A 24310-nucleotide genomic window follows, 5' to 3' on the forward strand; every position below is an offset into this window, starting at 1 on the left:
TTGTGATGCCCTATAGGGCATTTGTAATCAACCATAAAGGGAAATAGACATTTTATGGTTATATCTGTTGTTTAATTTAAATGAAATGATCTGTGGATAATATCGACTGGAATAATGGTGCTGTATGTAGAATCTGTATGGCTCAGAAATGTGAAGGTTGTAAATGCATAGACATGAGTAGACAAAACACACTACAGTATACTGCATAATCATGCCTCTAGTGCATTACTGACCGACAAAAAGATAAGCTATTATTTTCCCTGAGACATACAGTAAAAACTCTGTTGCCCTAAAAAAACAACAAATGCACAAATTATTTTTTTCTTTTTTCAAATACCATTGATTTTAGTTAAATTACCCCCTACCAGAAGCTTATAGCTAAACCTCTATTTGTACAGCTTTCAGGAAAGCTGAAAAGTTTAGTGCTCAAGTTCAGTCTGTTGGAAAATGTAGGAGTCAGCATTCATTTGGCTCTAAAAGTGACTTTTGGCCTCTTGGCTTGCAATTTCTTTGGGAGTGATTTAAGTAAAGTTGATTCAGACCATAAGTCTGCCAGCACTGAAGTAAATAGACTACGTCTAGAATGAAGAGCCTTACTTTTATTGACTCGTTTGAACTCCATGCATAAATTCATGTGTTAAATATAAATATCGTCCTCCATGAGCCCAGAGTGTCAGAGGTTTGTGCATAAATAAATGAGGCACATTTGAGTAAAGCCAACAGACAGGAGCCTTGTTACAGCTACCAATTTACTTGCGCAAAAATATTGATTGATTGATAAACTTTATTAATCCCAGAAAGAAATTGTTTTAGGTCACAGCAGCAAGCCTACCAGATAGTATAAAATGTGCTTATAAGTAAAAACATAAATAATACATCATAAAAAATATCATTCACTTTTTTGTCCAGTATCAATTAGCACATCCACATAATGTCATTGAAGTCATCATCATCTTATAATGCTGGTTGTACAATAAGTTGGTAAATAAGACAACGGGATTGAATTAATCTTATGCTGTAGGTGTTGGTATTGTATGTGAGCTTTAACTATTTCATGAAGGAGGTGGTCATTTTGGCTCATCATAGAAACCAATTTGTCACTCATTCTTATCTGAGATTTCTCCTCTAAAGTGGGTAAAACACAGTCCACAACTGAAATTGCCTTCTTAATTTATTATTTTTCTTTTTCAATAGTCCCCCTCCCCAACAGGTGATGGCATAATCACAGATGATTATAAAACAGATTTATAAAAAGTCTTACACACGATCTTCCCCAAGTGAATACAACTTTGGCCTTTCTTGTATACCTGAATCATATTGTAGCCTACTATCTTACAGCAAGTCATGTTATAGTCACAAAAAGTTTTATTCATTTATTCGTGCTATTTACACGATTTTCTGCTGTTTTTCGTGCTTTACTGGAAAAATTAATTTCAGCACGAATTTCTATAAACTGTTTTTTGTGTCTGTGGCACGACTTTCTTTATCATGTCATTTTATATTTTGTTTTCTCATTGTTTTTTTCCTATTTGTAAATCATTGTCACTTGGGGTTAGGGTTGGGGTTTGGGTTAGGATGTCGCAGAAAGTGATTCTAACCCCAACCCCAAGCGACAATGGTAAAAAAAGTAAAAAACAAAAAAACAATGAGAAAACAAAATATAAAATGACACGATGTAGAAAGTACGGAGCCCCTAAGGGGACATGGAGAAAAAATTAAATAAAGTTTAGTTTCGCGTGCGCACGTGAAACTTTCCCGTTTAGTTTCGAATGCACACGTGAAACTATCGTGTGCGCACGTGAAAGCAAAAGTTTCATGTGCACACGTGAAAGTTTCACGTGGGCACAGATAGTTTCACGTGAGAACATGAAACTAAGCTTTAGATGCAACTTAGGGGCTTGGTAATTAAGTCATTCCACAGACACGAAAAACAGTTTATAGAAATTCGTGCTCCAGTGGCATGAAAAACAGTGGAAAATTGTGTCAATAGGATGAATAAATCAAAATTTTTTTGACTATTAGTGATGGGGACGATGGGGTCTATGCCGAGTCCGAGTCAAAACCGAGTCTTTGAAGGGTCGAGACCGTTGGTTTTTAAATACAGTCGAGTCCAGGTCAAGACCAAGTCTTTGAGGTAGCAAGTCTTAGTCGAGACCGAGTCCTTTAGGAGTCGAGACAGAGTCGAGACCAAGACCATAAAAACATGTCAGTTTTGATATTCATAATTTAATATCACCCCAGTTAATAATCAACAGTTAGGCCTCCAGACTAAGCTAGATTGGGAATTGGAAGCAGTCTTAACGTCTTAATATGGACTATGCTTTTTACCATCATTAAAAAAATCTCTACCAAATGCATCATCTTCTGCCTATTTTTCTAAACTACTTCAACAGTGCTGCTCTGCCATCAACATGTTAAGCCCACCCTGACTTTTTTAATCCATGCAAAGCAAATAAAAAATTTCTAGTGGTATGTCTAAATTAGTAGGCTTAGCTACTTTATAACATTTTCCAATATTTCCCAACGCACCATGGGATGTCATTTCCACATAATGATTGTCAACATTGCATTTTATTATTATTGTTTATTATATGAACATAAAAGACGCATTGATGTCGAGGACTCGGTCTGAAATTATGAGTCCTTCTCCTCCCACTGTGTTTCGAGACCAAGTCAAGACAGAGTCTTTGAAGGAACAAGTCCGAGACAAGTCCGAGAAAGCAGAAATCGGAGACCAGACTCGAGTACTAAATCACTAGTTACTATACACAAATTTCCGTGAGATTGTGTTGTATTGTCAAACCAATTAAGTTTATTGTTCAGGTACTCATAGGATGTTACAATTTCTATTTCTGAGTCCTTTATATATACCTGGCTGTAATGGTAATGCTTGCTGAGGATGTTTACTTAAATCACTCACAAATTCTTTAGTCTTAGTAGCATTTATTCTGAGACCATTTATCTCAGATCAGTCCACAAATTGCTTTATAACCTCTCTATACCTGTATGTACTCTCCTCGTGGTCTGTTATGCAACCAACAATTGTCCTCTGAGGTGTAAAAAGAAAAACAAAAATGGGTCCAAAACCGTTCATTGAGGAACTCCAGTACTGCACTTTACTCCTCAAGACACACAGCCTTGAGTAATTTACTTACCCATCTGAACCTGTATAGCTTGCTTTCATCTGTGTAGCACAAAATAGACATGTTTTTGGTGGCCATTTTGATGTTGATGTATCTCAGTAAGGTCACCTGGGTGTGCGGAGCTCCATCACGCAAGCATGTAACACTGAATTCCAAAGTCATTTTTAAAGGTCAGCTTGTTTAAAAACTTTACAATGGATTTTTTGTAGCATCACAAATCAGAAATGCCATCCCATAAAGATGATAAATCACCTTGCAACACAGAGCTGCAGAACTTTCAGAGACTAATGTCCTTTAAAGTATTGAGGGACGGCCTTACATTAACTATAACAACCTGCCTGCGTGCCTCGGGAGAATACAGTACAGCCCGACCAGGAACATGTCCTCCACTTTAGGAGCTCGTAACAATGAAACTTCGCTATTTAAACGACTGACCCTGGGCACCAGCAAATCATAGGAGAGAGAAAGCCACAGGGCTACTATTATAACACAAGTCAGACTGAGTGGCCTCTATTAACACCTGCTGATAAGCATGCTTATATAGAACGCAAAACAAACTTAAATGGTAGCCATTCTGAAAATGATGTGATTTTAAACTTTATGCTAAACCTGATGCGCTATTGTCGACCAGCACACGCTATGAAAAGACCCTTTAAATAGGCAGCTTTGTTAATGTTGCTGGTTCAGGAGAAAGTGGGATGAAAAGCCACGGGAAAACAGTCTGGCTGCGTGAAGCCGGAGTTCTCAGAAGAACAGATGGTGGAGGAAAAATAAGTTATTTTTTCTGACTGGGTGGATGTGAGGGGTTGACAGTGTCACATCCAGAACTTGAGAGCAGTCTGTCTAGTAAGCTGATGCAATGAGCTTTTGACCAAGCATGTCGGTACATCTTTAGAAAGGTGCACAGAAACATGATTGCTTTCCTTTGCCTGTTTTCTCCATCTTATTTATCTGTGAATGGAATTTTAAGACAGCATTATGCGGTCCAAAATGAAGCATTCGTCCCATCTGAAAAAAAATTCTTAAAAGGACAATGTGTAGTTTCTTAAGTATTTTATTAGTCAAAATCAATGTCTTTATTCATAAATATGTCCTCATTGGTGTCAAATTACCTCTGCAGATGAACTGACTTTTCTTTGTAAGCTTAGAATTTCTTCTCTTTATTTACATTGCACGGGTAAGTCCTAAAAGGCGTCCATGTCATTTCGTCATATTGAAGAACTATAATAGCAGAAAGGGACAACTAGCCTACCGCAACGCGTTTTCGTTCAAAACACATTAAGCAGCTGAAACGGACAAGGAGATCACGGAGTACGTAACGGCTACCGTAGTTACAACGCGCATTTGGAAAAGCGAGGCACTAGAGAGCACAATTGGTTTGAATGCAAAATACAATTTCACCACTAGATGGGGGAAAATCCTACTTATTGTCCCTTTAATTATACACTCTTGAAAATAAAGGTGCTTAAAATGTTCTTCACAGCAATGCTTTAAACAAAGTTCCTCAAACAACATTCAGTCAAATGTTCTTAGAAAAATCTTTTCTTTTATACCTTTTTATAAAGAAAAAGGTTTTTCAGATGTTAAGGGTTCTTTATGGAACCATTAAGCTAAGAACATTTCTTCTATACTGTAAGTTCAGCGCATTCGAGTCCAATCCAAGCCCAAAAACTATGGGTGGGCCGATCGCATACTTGGATCTGGCTATAGAATAGTGTAACTTGTGTAACTAGTCAAATAGGGAAAACATGGAAGTGTTTGGTGGCTTCTAAATTCATCCCTGTTTGGATCCTAAAGGCCAGTTCACACTGGTCAGACAACTACCAACTCCAACAGACACCAACAGACCCAACAGACACCAACAGACAACCACATTCTAAAGTCTCATTGACTTTGATCCAACAACTGCCAACAGGGGTTTCACACTGGTAAGACAGACTCCAACAGACGCGTCTGTTGGAGTCTGTCTGACCAGTGTGAAGTGGCCTTTAAGGAATGAATGAGGCTAGGCTAAAAGCTAACACATTCACGACGCGCTGCACAAAGATTAAGTGCACGCATTGAAAAAAGATAGGTATGTATTAATTTATATAAGTTGAGGTATATAGTAAAATATTAAAAAAACGGTGGTGTTTTCCTTTAAACACGTCATACAAACACAAAACACATAAACACAAAGAAAAGTACTAGAATAGTAATAGTACTAGCATCAGATTGGGATAGGTGTCTGCCAATACTCATAATTCAGGTATTGAAATCGGATCGTAATGGATAAAGTGGTATCAGCACACCCCTACCAAAAAACTATTGAGTCTAAGTCGAACCTAAATCAAGACTTTATCTAGGTTTTGATTCAGACTTGACTTGGTCTGATCTTGAATGAGCTGGGCATGACTACAACACTGAGTTTGGGTGTACAGTACTGTATATACACTTATCTTGGCATTTTGCCAATATGTCTAAACACCTTTACATTGATTTAAATTCAGAATTTTAGTTTATTGATTATATGACAATAAATTCTATTTAAAAAGCCTGTTTGGTTGGAAGTCACATACAGAATGTGCAAAATTCTAGTATTTGACTCCAATGTGACTTTATTTAATCCTTACACTGAGTCTAAACCGAGCATTACTCATGATGAGTCATCTTCTTAAGGACACAGAATGATAACATCAAGGTTGATGTTTGTCAGGGCTATGGTGACCCTTAGTATTCAACTACAGTAAACAGTAAGATTACAATTACAGTTTAATTAGGATATGACTTAGCATAATAAATGCATATGCACTGCATCTGCGAAAAGTCATTTTCTACCATTCTGAACGTCTTAGAATATCAATGCATAATGCTATATTAGTGTCCGGTCCATGAGTTCATTAAAATGTATTGGGTATAATGATCAGATTATGCCCCAACTGTCTATTAAATAGATTATTAAAAAGCAGAGATCTGATAAAAGCACAGACTGATATAATGTAAATCGGGTTCTAGTCAATTAATCATTCTGTAGATTGAACGGAACAGAACTGAATAAGTACTGATAGATCAGATTAAAATCAATGATTTATTTTTGGTTGAATCACTCGTTATTTTTTAAAGGGATTCCACTGGTGATAGGCCTAAGGGGTCTGATAATGATATTTTAATGTGGACAAATTTAGGCATCACAAAATTAAAATGATAAGGTTGTATTTGTTATTTTAGTAAATGCATTAACTGACATGAATTAACAATGAATAATATAATGCTTTAGCATTTATTAATCTTTGTTAAAGGAATACTCAACTTTCATAAAAAAATCCTGATAATTTAAAGTTTTTTGAGGAATCCATTTAGGACTTTATGGAACCTCAACAGTTTACAGTTTCAATGCATATTCCAACCAAGGCATAAGTGTCTTATCTAGCCAAACGATCATCATTTTCACCAAAAAGTTCTTTTAAAACATCTTTCACTAGCCGTATGACACACCAGCGCGAGCTTGCATATTACATAATCCAGTGGTTTGCAAACTGGGAGCCAGGGCTCCCTTATGCGGGGTTCACGTCAGAAGCGGTAGAGGCGACAAGTGCGAGTGATTTCTGTCAATGTAAAGATGCGATTAAGCATCCTGCGGCACGGTGGGCACGGCGCGAATGGGGCGTTCCACACGGTGAGGATGGGGCGTTCGGCGCGGTGAGGATGGGGCGCAGGTTGAAAAATCTGAACTTCGGCCATTCACATCAGCCGCGGTAGAGGCGGCAAAAACTCGCTTTTCGCGCGTAGTTGGACAATTGAATATTTCAGTTTACTTGTTTCATTTGCGTGTGAAATTCTAGTCATTCAAGACATTCACGTGGAAATTTGCATCATGGGAGGGGCATCTGCGTCTTCGCTGAGACTCCGCTCGCTTCTGTAATCACGGCAGTAATACAGCAATGTCCTGATTGGTTAACGCGGCGCGGAAATCCGTCGAAGTTCAGATTTTTCAACTTTTTCAACTCAATTTGCCATCCCTGCCGCGCTTTCCGAGCCATTCGCGCCACGCCTACCGTGTCGCAGGATGTCTAATCGTGTCTTTGCATTAACTTAACATGTAAATCACTCGTGCTTGCCCTGCATAAGGCCTATCACCAGGGGGGCCGCGAGATGGTGCCAGGGGGCCCCCAGTGTTATGACATTTTTTAAAATACATTAATTTATAATGAATTCTGTTTAATTAAATCTAAAAATAAGGCTATTAACCAACAGCACTAATTTGTATAATTTAATATTTTACATTTTAGAACAGTTTTTTCCCCATAAATTTTATTTGGGGGACCCGAAGGAATGCAACGTACACAAAGGGGGCCGCACGCTAAAAAAGTTTGAGAACTACTTATGTAATGTTCGAAAGGTCACACATTAAATATGTAAAACACACGCTTGCAGACCATTTTAAACAATTACCTGACACAAAGACTTTAATTAGTATCACTGTGGAATACAACAACGTCGGAACGGTGCTCTTTCTCCACACTTGTAAACACTGTAGCGGTAGTTTCGCATACGTGATGTGTGACCTTTTCTCAATATTTAAAAAGTTAACATCATTCAATCATTAACAAGACCATAACTTTATTATTATCTCTCATCTGACACTACACGCCATCACCTTGCTAAGGATAGTTTTTCAAAAGAGATCACGAGAAAGTATTGATAAGAGAACATCTGCCAAGCACCCCAGATCTCCCACATCACATTCAGGTCTTTGACCCAGAATGTGGTGATCTGGCTCTGGCCGTGCATCTGCCTTTTAAAGCTTGTTAAGCTGCGCTGCGCTGTCAAGGCTGTGAGCCTGCTGCTGCTAAGTGATAAGAACTAAATAAAAAAGCACAGAGGAAACACTCTCCATCCATCTCCTTCTTCCTTAATCTGATACTGAGACAACAAACCTTTTAATATTAAGTTGTGGGATGCTCTAATAAAGACATTACAAAGCACAAACCTGTTTGTTTCAGTATTTTATTTTATGCAACACTCCTTTGTTGGATGAGATGATGATATTTAGTGATGATATTTTACACAGCAAGCAATAGCCATCATTTCACAGTTTGGGTTAACTATTCTGTAGATCTGATATAGTCTGGCTATGAGTGACACACTTCTGGCCAAAATAATTTTGAATATGTTGTTTTTGCAAAAATAATTTGTGAGACGTATGGTATCCCATCATGTAAGCAAAGTTAACCGTGATTACAAGGTGTATCGTTTCATTTATTTATTTATTTATTTTTAGGCAGCCCAAATTTTGCCTTGTTTTAGCCTAGATGTCTGGGCTGTGGTTAGACTGCTACTGTATTAGACATCTTTTTTTGTATCTAATCACAGGCATGATTAGATATAGTTCAACAGCATTCTGACTCATGTGATTGTTAACTATATCAATTAAGAACCTCAGTGTCTTGTTTTTGTTTTAAAGTCAAAATGAAATTGAAATTAAAAACTTTATTTTTTTAATATTGTGGTATTTTTACAAATGACTTATCTGTGAGCTTCATTATTTAAAAAATGTATGTGCCCCCATAATCTTTAATCAAAAATACAAATCTCCTCCCCTCCTCGAAACGATCTTTCTTTACTTCCAGTCAGTAATGGCAAGAGGGAGGGGCACGGAAAAGGATAGCAGTGATTAGCAAATAGCAACATGACCCAACTTCCAACTATACTCCGATCGATCAGCCGGCAATTAGAGACCATTTTGACACAGTGCGAGCATTCTAACAACCCGTTGCTCATGTGTGACCAGCAAATTTGGATTTCTCTCTATGCCTTTACAGAGATATATTTTTTATGAGGACGCGCTCTGGTCCTAACAGCACCAGGCGTCTTTACATCTCCATCAAACAGCGTTTTTAAAGTTTTGACAGTTTAAACTTACATTTTCCTCACAGCTGCTCTCGGTCTCTCTCACGTCTTAAAGCTACAGTAACCTAATTAATCTAAAATCACTCTCTGCTCCTCACTAAAGAACTGTTGTACTTCATACAAATGTGTGTATATTTAATTTATACAGTAAAGACTGTATTCATTACTTTTCATTACTTTTACCAGACATAAGCCTTTTTAAGGCATATGAATTTTTTTTGCAGAAGAAATACACTCACCTAAAGGATTATTAGGAAAACCTGTTCAATTTCTCATTAATGCAGTTATCTAATCAACCAATCACATGGCAGTTGCTTCAATGCATTTAGGGATGTGGTCCTGGTCAAGACAATCTCCTGAACTCCAAACTGAATGTCAGAATGGGAAAGAAAGGTGATTTAAGCAATTTTGAGCGTGGCATGGTTGTTGGTGCCATACGGCTCTCCTGATTTTGCCAAGTGGTTGATGTCCTCAGGGCAACATTATGTTGACCCTGGGACAACATTTCAATCAACCAATCAGATTTCAGAAATAAGTTTACAGTTTGTTTTAAGTTTAAGCTTACAACAAGGATTAGCTGTTTCTAGACCATTGTTTTTCACTTATCATGTCCCTCTGATTTTAGGGTTTGGTTATGGTAGGGTTTGGATTTGGGCTAGGTTTAGGTTTTATTTAGAAAAATGTTGTCCTTGGGTCAACACAATATGTTGCCCTGAGGACATCAACCACTTGGCAAAATCAGTTCGAGCGTGCCAGACGGGCCGGTCTGAGTATTCACAATCTGCTGTTACTGGGATTTTCACGCACAACTATTTCTAGGGTTTACAGAGAATGGTGTGAAAAGGGAAAAACATCCAGTATGCAGCAGTCCTGTGGACGAAAATGCCTTGTTGATGCTAGAGGTCAGAGGAGAATGGGCCGACTGATTCAAACTGATAGAAGAGCAACTTTGACTGAAATAACCACTCGTTACAACCGAGGTATGCAGCAAAGCATTTGTGAAGCCACAACACGCACAACCTTGAGGCGGATGGGCTACAACAGCAGAAAACCCCACCGGGGAACACTTATCTTCACTACAAATAGGAAAAAAGGCTACAATTTGCACAAGCTCACCAAAATTGGACAGTCGAAGACTGGAAAAATGTTGCCTGGTCTGATGAGTCTCGATTTCTGTTGAGACATTCAGATGGTAGAGTCAGAAATTGTTGTTACCACTGTGCAGGCTGGTGGTGGTGGTGTAATGGTGTGGGGGATGTTTTCTTAGCACACTTTAGGCCCCTTAGTGCCAATTAGGCATCGTTTAAATGCCACGGCCTACCTGAGCATTGTTTCTGACCATGTTCATCCCTTTATGACCACCATGTACCCATCCTCTGATGGCTACTTCTAGCCACAAAGCTCGAATTATTTCAAATTGGTTTCTTGAACATGACAATGAGTTCACTGTACTAAAATACTACAGCATCTGTGGTATACTTTATCTAAAAAAAATACATTAATTACATAAATTACATTTATCAAAGAGCTTGCATATCAGCTTGAAGAATCACTATCAGGCATCAGTCTCGGGCCAATCACGAAGACAACTAATCGGTACTCGGTATTGGCTGCAAAAATCCTGATCGGAGCATCCATACTTCCAACGATCTAATAAATTCTCGATGGACGAATTTTAAGTCCAGCCCCACCTTTTTTTCTCATTTCAGAAGCCGTTTCACTCTGATATACAACATAACAGGGAAAATAAGACAATCGCTATACTTCCGTTTATATTGTGACTTTAAGCAAAAGGTAATTGTACTAGAAATCAGAAAAGCTATACCAGTTATTTATCTGGCTTTGACAGATTATCTATGTAAGTCTAAAAACTCCATCTCTTCTGCTTCTAGAAAGTCATTATAAAATTTACGAATGGCTGGCTCTCGATTTCACTCCACCAGTCGACTGTGTGTGACTGACAGGTGTTGTCATCGATTTGTATAGCGAATCAGACTGATTGCTCTGTTGAGTAATGTTTCTCAGACATTCACTTATTTCCTCTTTTTGCTCCCTGCAGAGCATTTAATAGTTTATGTGTCAACAGGGAAACTGCTGATGTAGCTTTTCAGCTTTTGACTGAGCAGGACAAAACTTTGTTTCGTTGAATGTCAAAAAAATAAACATGTCAGTCAGGTGAGATTATTGTACATAATTTAACATTTATGAATTTGGTAGACACTTTCATTCAAAGCAACTTACAGTGCATACATTTTCTCAGTATGTGTGATCTTTGGGACAGGCCCTACCGACTGAACTACAGGGTTCTCATATGTATGTTAATGATGACTGCAATGCTTCAATCTGGTAGGTGTATTACACATTCAGGGGGATTCAGTGGGATACTGGCAGATGGGGAAAGGACATAGACTGGGAAGATAATGACCTTCAGTGTTGGAGCTGGAAGCTGGGTGTGCCCAACACTTAACCTCGCTGTGTAATTGGGAGACAGATGAAAGTATTCTGTGCTGTGATTCATCAACTGCGTTCATCAACTGCTGCAGGAGTTAAATCACGGCTTTCATAGCTCAATGAACCCAGTAATTATTGAATAGTGAAATGAACTGTTGTGGAGAGCAGGGGAGAATGCTCTAACTTTGCTATGTCAGAGGTAAGCCGGGCAGTTTAGATTAAGTGTTCAACTCGCTAGGCTTTGTGATGGATTTGAATATTTTTGTAAAGTCTAAAGAACATTTCTGTCTCACCTTTATAGATGATATGGTTAATGTGGCATGCAAAACTTTTAAAACCTTTAAATCACTTCATATCTGGCAATTTTATGCATTAATTCAGTTCAATGAACTGTATAGAAAAATATAATCCTCTGACCTGTATTTTATTCTACTGCATATTTTCTTACTACACTTACTGCAAAATAGTCCCTATGTGTCACTTGCATGGTACCCCTTCAAAAAGTGCACATTTGCACTTTACCTAAATAATATTAGGACCATTTTAAAAGATACTTCCCCCAGTGACAGCTTGGGACCATTTTTTGACGATTATTTTCTGACAGTGTAATCTAAGTTTGATTTCACTCATTGATTTCAATCTTTGACATGACCTTACTTAGTCACTTACTTAGGGACACTCCACTTTAAAAAAAAAAAATTTTCCAGCTCCCCTAGAGTTAAACATTTGATTTTTACCGTTTTGAAATCCATTTATCTGATTTCCGTGTTTAGCGGTACCACTTTAAGCATAGCTTAGCATAATCCATTGAATCTGTTTAGACCATTAGCATCACGCCTAAAAATAACCAAAGAGTTTTGATATTTTTCCTATTCATAACTTGACTCTTCTGTAGTTACATCATGTACTAAGACCGACGGAAAATTAAAAGTTGCGATTTTCTAAGCAGATATGGCTAGGAACTATACTCTTATTCTGGCGTAATAATCAAGGATTTTGCTGATGTAACATGGCTGCAGCAGGCCCAATGATATTAAGCAGTGCCCGAAAATAGTCCCCTGCTATTGAAAGTTACCAAGGGGACTATTTTCAGGCACTGCGTAATATCATTGTGCCTGCTGCGGCCATGTTACATCAGCAAAGTCCTTAATTATAACACCAGAATGAGAGTATAGTCCTAACCATATCCGCCTAAAAAATTGCAACTTTTAATTTTCTGTTTGTTTTAATACACAATGTAACTACAAAAGGGTCAAGTTCTAAATAGGAAAAAAATATCGAAACTCTTTGGTTGTTTTTGAGCGCGATGCTGATGATCACGATCAATGGATTGTGCTAAGCTATGCTAAAGGTGGTACTGCCGGACCCGGAGATCAGCTGAATGGGTTCCATAACGGTAAAAATCAAATGTTTAACTCTGGGGAGCTGGAAAATTAGCATATTTTCAAAAAAGTGGAGTGACCCTTTAAAGATGTCAAGGTTAAATTTTTACAGGATCTTTTATGTAGGATGATTTATAAATGCTGGGTTTTCACAGACTGGGTCACAGATGCAAGGAAAGATCACTGCGTAGTTAGCTTTTTGCATGTTTAATACATATTAGCTTCCTTAAAACACCTTTCTAATGTCTACATAATGCCTTCATCTGCCAAACGGATGTAATGTTTGTGAGTTTTCTTCATTTAGGGGCCTTTTAAGTAAATTCTGATATGCCTAATACAGAATGACTGTAATTCATACAGGTATGCACAAGGGATTTCATCTAATGCCCCACAGGTTAACAATACCAGCTTGATGACACTTTTTGGGCCAAAATATTCATTGTGATGATTTTTATAGCACTTTAGTCTATTTAGAGGTATCTGAGCACAAGGTGACCTGCTGAATGTTTAATGGAGCTAAAGGTTGCGTTCTTGTACGAAATCTTATCTCATAATACCTTACTGGAGCAATTACAGTTCGGTCCTGTAACAGGGATAACCTTTTCCTCTGAGAGCCCTCGCTTCGTGCGTCCTTGTAAAATATTAAAATCCGATGTAAATTCATTACCATGCTGAGTGTTTGCTGTAACATCTAAAACTGTCGTTCAGATTTTTTTTTTCAATGTAAACAGATTTTAATGATTAGTTGTCCATTGAGAGTGGTTTGTTTCCTTCAATTGTTATCACTAAGTGTGTGCGTGTGTGTAAAAGTGCTGTAGACCCAATCTGCATGATTGAGTTTATGCCGTCTAGGGCACAGCTAAGCAAACAGTCTGCTGTTAACCTTTCTAGCCTTGGAGTTAAAAACCATCCACCATTTCCCCCATCACCGATATACGATGGCATTACACCAATGCGGTGCTTGAAAAGGAAAAGTTTTCTCTCTGCCAATGTCTAATCCGACTTCAATTGTTCTACACCAAAGAGCATTTGAAGCAAATGTTTCCCTGCCAAGCGTTTAAAATCCAGCATTTTCAATTTAGCCAAAGTTAGTTTCTCAACACCGTGTGGCTTTGTGAAGTGAATTTGAGAGAAACTTGGCATGTTTGTATAATGATAGCAGCCTTAAATGTGTATGTTACATTTTCTGCGTCTATTTAGCATTTGTTTTTTTGGTGGAGGAAATAATAAATCCTTATCTCCTAGTGGAAAAAATTGTTTTATTAAAATACTAATAAATTATTGTGGCCTAAAGTGGTTTTGCATACAGTGCGTGTGATGGAAATTTCGTCAGCAAAACCATACGCACACTGTTGAATTTTGTAACGACACATACTATGTGTAAGTTGCACATGCACGTACAGGAGAATGTAGTTTGCAGTGCAGGAGATGCATTGCATTTCGTTTCAATATGCATGCAAGTCATATAAATTATGCTTTGCAAGGATTGTGCGTTCGACCATGTGCATAGGTTGCGACTGAGGTGCCCTTGAGCAAGACATGATTTCTCCAAGTTGCTCCACAGGCACTGTAGTGATACTGTAGCTGCCCACTGCTCCAGGTGTGTGTGTGTTCACTACTCACTGGGATGGGTTAAATGCAGAGGTCACCTATTTCGATTATGGGCTACCATACTTGGATCATGTCCCTTTCACTTATATGGCTTTGCATTGTGATTCTGTAGACATACTGTTCAGTACGTAACAGAAACTGACAGTCAAACTACTTCATGTGGGTAGAATTGATGAATCTAAAGTGTCAAGATATCTTATTGTGACAAATGATGTTTACCGTTTCATTAGAGCAATCATTATCAAAGCACTCAGCATGATGTAGGGGAGAGCGGGGCACAACCTAACGCTTTTTGATTTTGCTTTATCATTCAAAAAATATTTAAGTTAGATTAATCTTTTTTTACACAATCGACACACACACAGATCTCTGCTACAAATGAACACAAAGTTTGTTTGTGGGACCTACCATTATCGTACAATTACACAAAAAGTGACACAAACGTTACAACTTACCCCATAGGTGGGGTTCATTGTAACAAACAGAGGGTTTTTTCAATACAATTCTGTCTATATACTAAATGTGGATATTGTTTATATATCTGCCTATAATAGATAGATATCCACACACTCATTCATTCATGATCCTTCATTTAACCATCCTTGTATTAATCATCAATGCATATAAATAGATTTTTTTGGAAGAGCTTCACAAGACAAAAAAATTATAATTGTCAGTTATTTCCCCTGATATTGTATTAACAGTTATCATTTTGATAACTAGTATTTAAATTGTTTTCATTTCATTATCATTGTATACTGGAGGCTTAGTTGTAACGCTGTGTCACAACTAACTCCGCTGTGTAAAAATGTTTTCAATCCCAGCTATAAGTTATACTAGTAGTTGCTGACATGTTTCAAAATGATATTATGTTTGTGTTATGTAAACAGTGATTAAAATAATTTAAGCTTGGATTTGGTGACTTACACACCCGACTCAGAAATCGAAAAAAACATAAGATGAAGAAATTTACTTTTATGCCCTCAAAACTTTTCACTAATTCACAGATGATCATCTTCTGACAGTAAGAGAAAAAAGCACAGATTGCTCTGCCCTGTATAAATAAGTAAAGTAGCTGCGTTACAATTAACCCCGAGTTAGTTTGTGCCCCGCTCACCCCTACTCTGAGTTTAAATCAGAAAAAGTGCAATATTAGGCCATGACAAAGAAAACAAACATGCTTGAAGATCATGTTATTGTGAGTATTAATGCAGGAAACACCAAAAGCGTACAAGTCGACATCTACTGTAAAAAGCTAAAATTACTACAGAGCAGAAGTAAATATATTTTATGTCTACAGTAACATTAGATGTACATGGTATTTGGATTTCAGCAATATGCAGCATGAAATTGCTGAAAGGTTGATTTAAATAATTCTACTTCAAAAAGTTGAAATTGTTTAACTTTATTTGTTAAGTTAAAGTAACATAAAAATATATGTAGCTTTGACAAATTATGTAGGGTGAAAACTTGACTTGTAATTTCTTATGGTTGGCGGTGAATCCAATGATTTATTACAACATATATAGAACAATGAAAGTTTTTAAAGGCATTGTTAATATATTGCTAATTTCTTAGTAATTTAAATGAGCAGATTTTAAACCTGCTGCAATTCATACGAAACTTCAGATTGCACCAAAGAGCTCAGCCGTAGCCCTCTGTACTGTCATTTACTATGTCATGGGCTTGAGTCTGTTTTAAGGGTGAGTGCCCATGCTGAGCTTGTGGTCTATACATAAAATATGAGTTATATCTGAATATAAGTTTAAGAAAGTTGAAAAGTAATAATGTCAGTTCTTACTCTTCACATTTTTGCATGTGATTTGGATGACAGCTATAATGCATGAGAGTCTGCATAGAGCAGCACTTCAAAGGCACCCTGTAGTGTCATCTGACACATCATTATTAATTCGTTTCTTACTTCATACTTAGCAGATGATATGTACATATGTGCAGCACAGCACTAGAATAGTTGAATAATATTTCATGTATAGAGTATTATATACACTATACACTACAAACAATTCTATTAAACCTTCACATAAGATACAATCTAAGAATGATTGAACTACACTACTACATGAAGTATAATAAAATAATCATCAAAGCAAGAACCTTTCACACTTGTACTTTTCTGAGAGAGGAAAGCCGTAACTACTGCTAGTTTTGTATGCTTTTTAATTGGTCCCTTCAGTTTGGGCAAATTGGTTTCAGCTACGCTCATAAAAACTGCAATGAGGTACAGACCACTGACCACCAAATCTATAGAAAGACATTAATCATCACCAAGTCAATTTTAACTGTGATTACCGAAGTGAAACTGTAAATTATGGGATATAAGTTTTTGATCCCAGCATGGCTTTTTATCTTTTATCATAGCCCTTTAAAAAAAAAGATAATAAATTATAAACAAACCCCCGCAGTCTCCGCTGCTGTGTTGTTTAATGGTTTTTTAACACTGTTCTGAATATTTGAAGGCGTTGCATTAAGGTAGATTTTAATGATCTCTGTTTGAAGGACGCAGACTTTGAAGGATGCAGACTCCGAAGTCCTTGGAGGGAACTCAAAACTGTACAGCGGGACACAACAGCAGAGATGTTTAACTTAAGACTTTAAAAAATAAATAGGGAGCCAGATTTTTTTATTTTATTTAGAGGATGAGACGCATTGATGAAGATGAATCAACAAGATGAATCATCAGTATATTAAATTGATGATTGTCATTTTTGACTAAAAAAATAACAAATATACACTTTTAAAGCACAACTTCTCGTCTAGATCCAGTCCAGCGCGACCTAACGTAAATGCGTAATGACGTAGGGAGGTCACGTGTTACATATATAAAACGTACATTTGCGGACCATTATAAACAATAAACTGACACAAAGACATTAATTAGTATCAGTTGACATACAACAACGTAGGAACGGTCCTCTTTCAACACACTTGTAAACACTGGGGCGGAGTTTCACGTTCGTCCTCTGTGACCTCTTGACGTCATGACGTATTGCGTGGGGTCGCACTGGTGCATCACAACCGGATCTCGACGAGAAGTTGTGGTTTAAAAGTGTATATTTGTTATTTTTCTTGTCAAAAATGACAATCGTTTTGCTAGATAAGACCCTTATGCCTCCTTTGGGATTGTTTATAGTCATTTGAAACTCTGTTGAAAAAACTGTTAAGTATTAAGTGTTAATTGTTGGTGTCTATTAAAGTCCATTAAAATGAGAAAAATCCTGCAATGTTTTCCTCAAAAAAACATAATTTCTTCTCGACTGAACAAAGAAAGACATCAACATTTTGGATGACATGGTGGTGAGAAAATTACCTGGATTTTTCTTTTAAGAAAATGGAATATTCCTTTAAGTTGTAAAAATGTTAAATGTAGGAATGCACTGATACAAAATCTCTATGCCGATATTAAATTACTTAGAATGACATCTACCGACATTTTTGCTTTTAACTCCCTGTTTAAATTATTATGTCATGAAATCCTGAAAGTGCAGAGCGTACAAACTGCAATTCTGTTGTCATTGTCCCCAATTCGCCTGGCCTCTTTCAATAATCTGCCTATCGGTGCATTCCTATATAAATATTTTATAATATACTGTACATGTAAAACAAATTAATTTGTGATGTTTTTTTGCAGTCATTGTGATGTACACAAATAACAGTTAACAAACAAACAAATGTAAGGGAGCATGAAACCCGTGTGTCCTGCCGTAGGTGCTGATAACACTTCACAGCTTTCTTACATATCAGGGTTTCGTTTAATAAAAGGGAAACATCTAGTGTTTCAATACAGCAGTGAATCTCTGTGTCTGATTTAGCACTACACTGATGCCAGGTGCTCATTACACTAACAATAGTCCACACGTCACTGTGTGCCGTAGTCCCCGCTACTCATTCACACTCATTACACATGCTGCCAGGATGGTTAATGCTCTTTTTGTTTAAGGCAACGCTTGTCTGGATTTTAAATACAGATGAAACAAATTAGCACAGGGTAGAGTTCATGTGTTGATACATGCATGTGCACGTGCGTGAACTGAATAATATTTGTTTCAACACAAGTGCTTTCGGCTGATCTAAGCCAATGATTTCACTATTACCCCGAAACTATTACCTAAAACCATTAACATATTAAATTACCACCAAGACCGAGCAATTCCAGAGGTATTTGTCACAAAATCCTCCAAGCGTCCATGCGGAAACAGAGCAGCATAATAGATTGCTGTGAACATTGTTGTTTTCTCCCACCGTGAGATGTTAGTATTCAGAACCTGTTCATAACCAAGAGGGGAAAGCAGGTGGAAAGTGCTACAAAAAGCTGTGTGATGGACTCATTCGTAGTGACATTTTCAGAGAACGTTTTCAAAAACATAGCTGATAAATAATCCTCGTGTACAAAGCGGAGGACAGCGAGAGAGAGCGTCACTAACTTTCTGTGAAATTGATAAGAATGTGGAAGAGAAATATAGCTGCCTCGCATCCTGGTGGTTGGGTTCAAGTAAAAAGTGTTTTTAAAAGGTATCAAAACCTAATAATACAGCAAATGTTCACAGCAGTAATCACACTTATGTAGATTTAGATTAGATTAATACAGTGCAAATGTTTTGTATGCTGTAAACTAGGCAAGACAAAATTGGAGTGGATCTGGCAAGAAGCTACACTTTATTAATGTTTTTACTAATGCTAAATAATATCTAGTATAGTACGTATAAAAACACAGTGGGTGTGGATGAAAGTGTGCATAAGACAAAAGGGTTGCTTAACATTGTGGTAATGTCTCTTTTTGCATTGCGTGAGAAGCTAAAGGGTGTTTTAGATGAATGTCCGATTTTACGTTTTATGGCTTGTAATGGCAAGACCTCTGGACATAGGTGACTGAATTACTGTAAGCTTATGTAAAAAGCGAAGCCCAAGGGCAGTCACCATGACGTTGAGCTTCAATTACACGGACGTCTGGAAACCGCTCTGATACTGTTGAAAACCTGACACTGTCCATGGACAGCCCACTGCTTAATTCATTTTTCATTAAAGTTTGTATTTGGATGAAACTCATTTTACACTTAAATGAATACGATTTTTCTATATGATTAAATACAAGTATTAGTGTGTGTCTCTAGTACATTATTTGTGTATTTCACCAGTATCATTTGGTGTGGTTATTAGACATTTGTGCCCCGGTCTGTAAAAAGTCATTTTTTGTGATTCATTGTTTTCTACATAAAATCATCCTTATGCTACGTACACACCTAACGCGGGGCATCGCGTTTCTCGCTCTAGATTAATCACAGGATTTAACTGCATGTCATGCAAATTTTTCGCTCGACTTGAATATTTTCAACTTGGGCAAAGACACATTTGAGGCGAATAGCGCGTGTTTTCGCGGCAAACACCCCGCTCATATCGCTTCATTTGCCTCGTCTTTGCATTAACTTGTATGTACTTTCAGCCCAGTCTCACGAAATTTCGTTATATAGTCACGTCATTTTTTGATTCTTTTTTGTGATATTATCACAAATTTCCGCATTTTTTCGAGATCGAACGAATTCCTGTTTTCGTGTGATTATCACGTATTGGTTACTCAACTGTTTTGTCCTATTTTCTTACCATTGCCACTTTGGTTTAGGGTAAGATTTACATAAAATTACATTCCTACCCAAACCCAACTCTAACCCTAACGCCAGGTGACATGAAAAAAAATCCGAAAAAATAATATAAACCAATATATAAAGTGACATTCTAATGCAAGCACCAAATCTAACCCTAAACCGAAGTGACAATGGTTTAAAAATAGGAAAAAGCAGTTGAGTAACCAATACGTGATAATCACCTACCTGATAATCTACCCGAGCATTGTTTCTGACCATGTCCATCCCTTTATGACCACCATGTACCCATCCTCTGATGACTACTTCCAGCAGGATAATGCACCATGTCACAAAGCTCGAATCATATCAAATTGGTTTCTTGAACATGACAATGAGTTCACTGTACTAAAATGGCCCCCACAGTCACCAGATCTCAACCCAATAGAGCATCTTTGGGATGTGGTGGAACGGGTGTTTCGTGCCCTGGATGTGCATCCCACAAATCTCCATCAATTGCAAGATGCTATCCTATCAATATAGGCCAACATTTCTAAAGAATGCTTTCAGCACCTTGTTGAATCAATGCCACGTAGAATTAAGGCAGTTCTGAAGGCGAAAGGGGATCAAACACAGTATTAGTATGGTGTTCCTAATAATCCTTTAAGTGAGTGTAAATGTTACAGTAAACATATACTAACTAAAAGTATAGTTCAACTTCAGTAACATACTAATTGAAAAAAGTAAACTACATTCCAGCAATACTTAAAATAACTGTATGTACTGTAGGTTTTTGACTGTACTAAATAATAATACTATCAATATCATAAATTTGTAGATAGGTTCACGTATCTGTTTCTCTGAATAACAATGCTGTAGCCAGTTCTCTTTTTGAAATGTGCCTGTTTTTGTTATGGTCTGCGTGAACCTGCCCACTGCCAATTTACCCAATCGTTTATTTCGACAGCTCGGCTGCCAGTTATCACGGTTGCTTAAATGAGACCACAATGGCCCATAAATGTGACCTCCAATGGACGTAACCTCCGAAATGAACTGCAGATTGAGTAGTAAAAATCCTCACAAGAGGGTTTGCAATTTGCAGACAACAAAAAACATTGCAAATGTAAAAATGAGCAAATAAACTTATGCTTTCCATCGTCAGTTGTGCTCCCAAATCTTACTGTCAATCCGGGAGGGGGGCAGCGAATAAAACGTCTCCAATATTTTAAATTAGACTGCGGTACAAAGTTTATCAACGTTACAGCTCCTTTAAATTGATGTCTCAAACTAGGACAGTTGAGTACACTTAGATACTAACCCTAAGAAGTACAAAATACTTTTTTGTATATTAAATGCAGAATTAGAGCATGAAAATAGTACATTTACTAAGTGTACTTAAATCAAAAGTATTTTAGTGCACTTTTTTCACCCGAAAAGAAAAATCTAAACATTGTATCTAAATGAAAATTACTAATTTTATGTGGTTCAAGTTCGAAATCTACTGTAATAATTTTGGGGTGAATTGTCATTGGTTGGCATTAGCTGATGATAGCAGTGATGATAAACTGAGTGGCAGGGCCTAATGCATTTCAAACATATTGTTTGCTTGTATTCAGCAGTATTTAGTATGCAAAGTATTTAGTATGAACTCCTTTTTTCCATTTCATGCCTCAAATTTTAATGATTGTCCTATTATGCAGAATTGTTCCATGAAGCAAAAAAAAAAAAAAAACGAAGATAAGACTCCTCCAGCAGTATTGAGCGAGTCGAATCATATCTAAGTGAAGTCACTGAACTGCTAAGATTTTTCTCACTGGAGTACATCAGATCATCCATGACCAAGCTGATTTCTTGGTCATGATGAATCTTTCTTAGTTTATAAAGAATAAATTGTAACCTCTATCTTATTCTTTAAACAATCTTCCAGTAATGAAGTATAGTGTTTGGAAATCCTGTTGCCTGTACTGACCTAACAGTGAGGACGAATTGTAATTATCTTCTAATTGGGTCGCCAGCGTACTGTACGTTCACGGGCCACTGGTTGCACCTCAAACATCTTAAAAGCAACTGACTCATTAATCTTAGAATTCAATCAATATCTCTTTGTTTAAATACAAATCTACTCAGTTAATGAATGCATGACTTACTGCTAACTACTATTTACATTATTGTCATGCTACAAAAAAAGGAGTATTGAGACTTTGCATGATAAAGAACAGTCTAATTGGAACTTTATTTGCTTTTTCTCCATAATCTCTGAACTTTGAGAGGAAATTACCAGACAAAACAAAGAAAAGTTTTTCGTTTAATTGGAGCTGTCAGGCATAAAACTGGTCAGCAAATACTGTCACAGAAAGCCCCAGAAGGACATATCAAAGCCTCTCGTAGGATGTTGACACAAGCAGGCGGATCAAAATGTACAACGGCGAGGTAAAAACGCCTGAAGCACCTGAAAATGAATTTGTTTGATGTTGTCTCACAGGACCACTTTACAAATGTCAAACACAAGGCCAAAGCATATGACAGATGGAGGCTTTTATGCATGTGGATTGTGCGGCAGAAAGGATTTGTGATGTGAGGAAAATCCACCCTGCTTAAAAAACTAAAGAAATCATGAAAAAAATGTAATGGATTTATTCATTATAATAGGAATTGTATTGGTTTAAAGAGCCCAATTTTACTTTTCATTCTTTTACATTTCTGTGTGTGTTAGTGCATGTTAAAGATCTGTAAAAATACAAATCCCAAAGTCTACGATGACGCGAGCAGTCTCCAACGTAAATCTCTTTTTTTGGACTACAATGAACACAAGGATTTTAGGCAACAGTTTGACTCAATGTACATTATCATAATTCCACCCGCTACTGACTCACAGCCTGTAAGTAGTTTATGTTTTTATATTTAAAGAATTTACCACTGCCTATTTAAACCATGATTCAAACACAAGTTTTGAGCAGTGTAGAGTAGCGCTTGTTGTTTGTCATTTCTACGATCACAAATGCAGACATGGTTTTATATTTTAGTAATCCTTACCTTAAAAATCTTTTGCATTCTGTACAAGCCGCACTAAGAAAGTTGATCAATCAGCTTAGCCGTATTGATAAGGAAGTAAAGATGATATGAAGAGTTTGGTTCCAAATGCAATTAATCCATTTTGACTAATTTCTGTAAAAATCTGTTTTCTATAGACCGTTTCATCGGACGCACGTGCGGTGACGCGATACACGTTTGGTTCGACCTTTACTTCTGGTTTCAGGTTTTTAATGACTATTTGCTATACTCTTGAACAAATACCTCGTCGAAAATAACAAATGTTTTGGTTTCCTAGGTAACCTACGTTTTTTTTGCTTGTTATATAAATAAACTACGTTCAAAGTACTTTGTTGTATTTATGCTTAGCAGAGTTTACAGGAAGTTACGCGTTGACCACGGAAGCCGCTTGTTTATGTTGTTACTGCTGAAACCGTCTATACCAAGAAAGTGACAAGATGAAAACCACTATTTTCTGTTACAAACTTTCACATAGCATATTTAGGTATAATAACATAATTTTTTTTATTCAAGATTAGATTTTCAAAGATTTATTAGAAAAACTGATAATTTTTTTACGCAAAATGCTACAAATCTATTGAATCAATATATAAATGTGCATTCATCTTTGCCATGTTATCTTCCAAATATGGTAAGGAGCGTTACATTTCCGGCATGCTTAAGATATTCGGCCAATCACAACGCACTGGATAGCTGGCCAATAAGAACACACAGCGTTTTCTCAGAGTTTTGTAGAAATCGACACGTTTCAGAACAGCAGGGCATAAAGGAGCAACAATAATTTACGGTATGTGGAAAATAACGTTTTTAACCATAAACCAAGCAAACATTGTCATTGTATTACACCAAATAGACAAAATAACATTATTCTATCATTCTGCAACGTAATAGTTTTTTTTTTTTTTACTATAATGGTCTGAACTTGTAATGTGTTGGGAACCAACAGCACACCCTTAAGTGATAGTTCACAAAAATATTTGATAATTATTTACTCATCCTCATATCGTTTCAACCCCAATTTCTTTTATTGTTCTTCAGAACCAAAACGCAGATTTTTTGTTTGTTTGGGTTTTCTGGTTACTATGGTTACCAACCTCAGTCATCATCCACTCCCATAGCAAGAAGGACCCAAAAACTCTCTTGACTTGTGACCTACTACTCTATTTCCTTATTGTTTATATCGTTGTTT

The sequence above is a fragment of the Misgurnus anguillicaudatus genome, chromosome 24 (assembly GCF_027580225.2).
Source record: "Misgurnus anguillicaudatus chromosome 24, ASM2758022v2, whole genome shotgun sequence".
In the NCBI taxonomy this organism is placed as follows: Eukaryota; Metazoa; Chordata; class Actinopteri; order Cypriniformes; family Cobitidae; genus Misgurnus; species Misgurnus anguillicaudatus.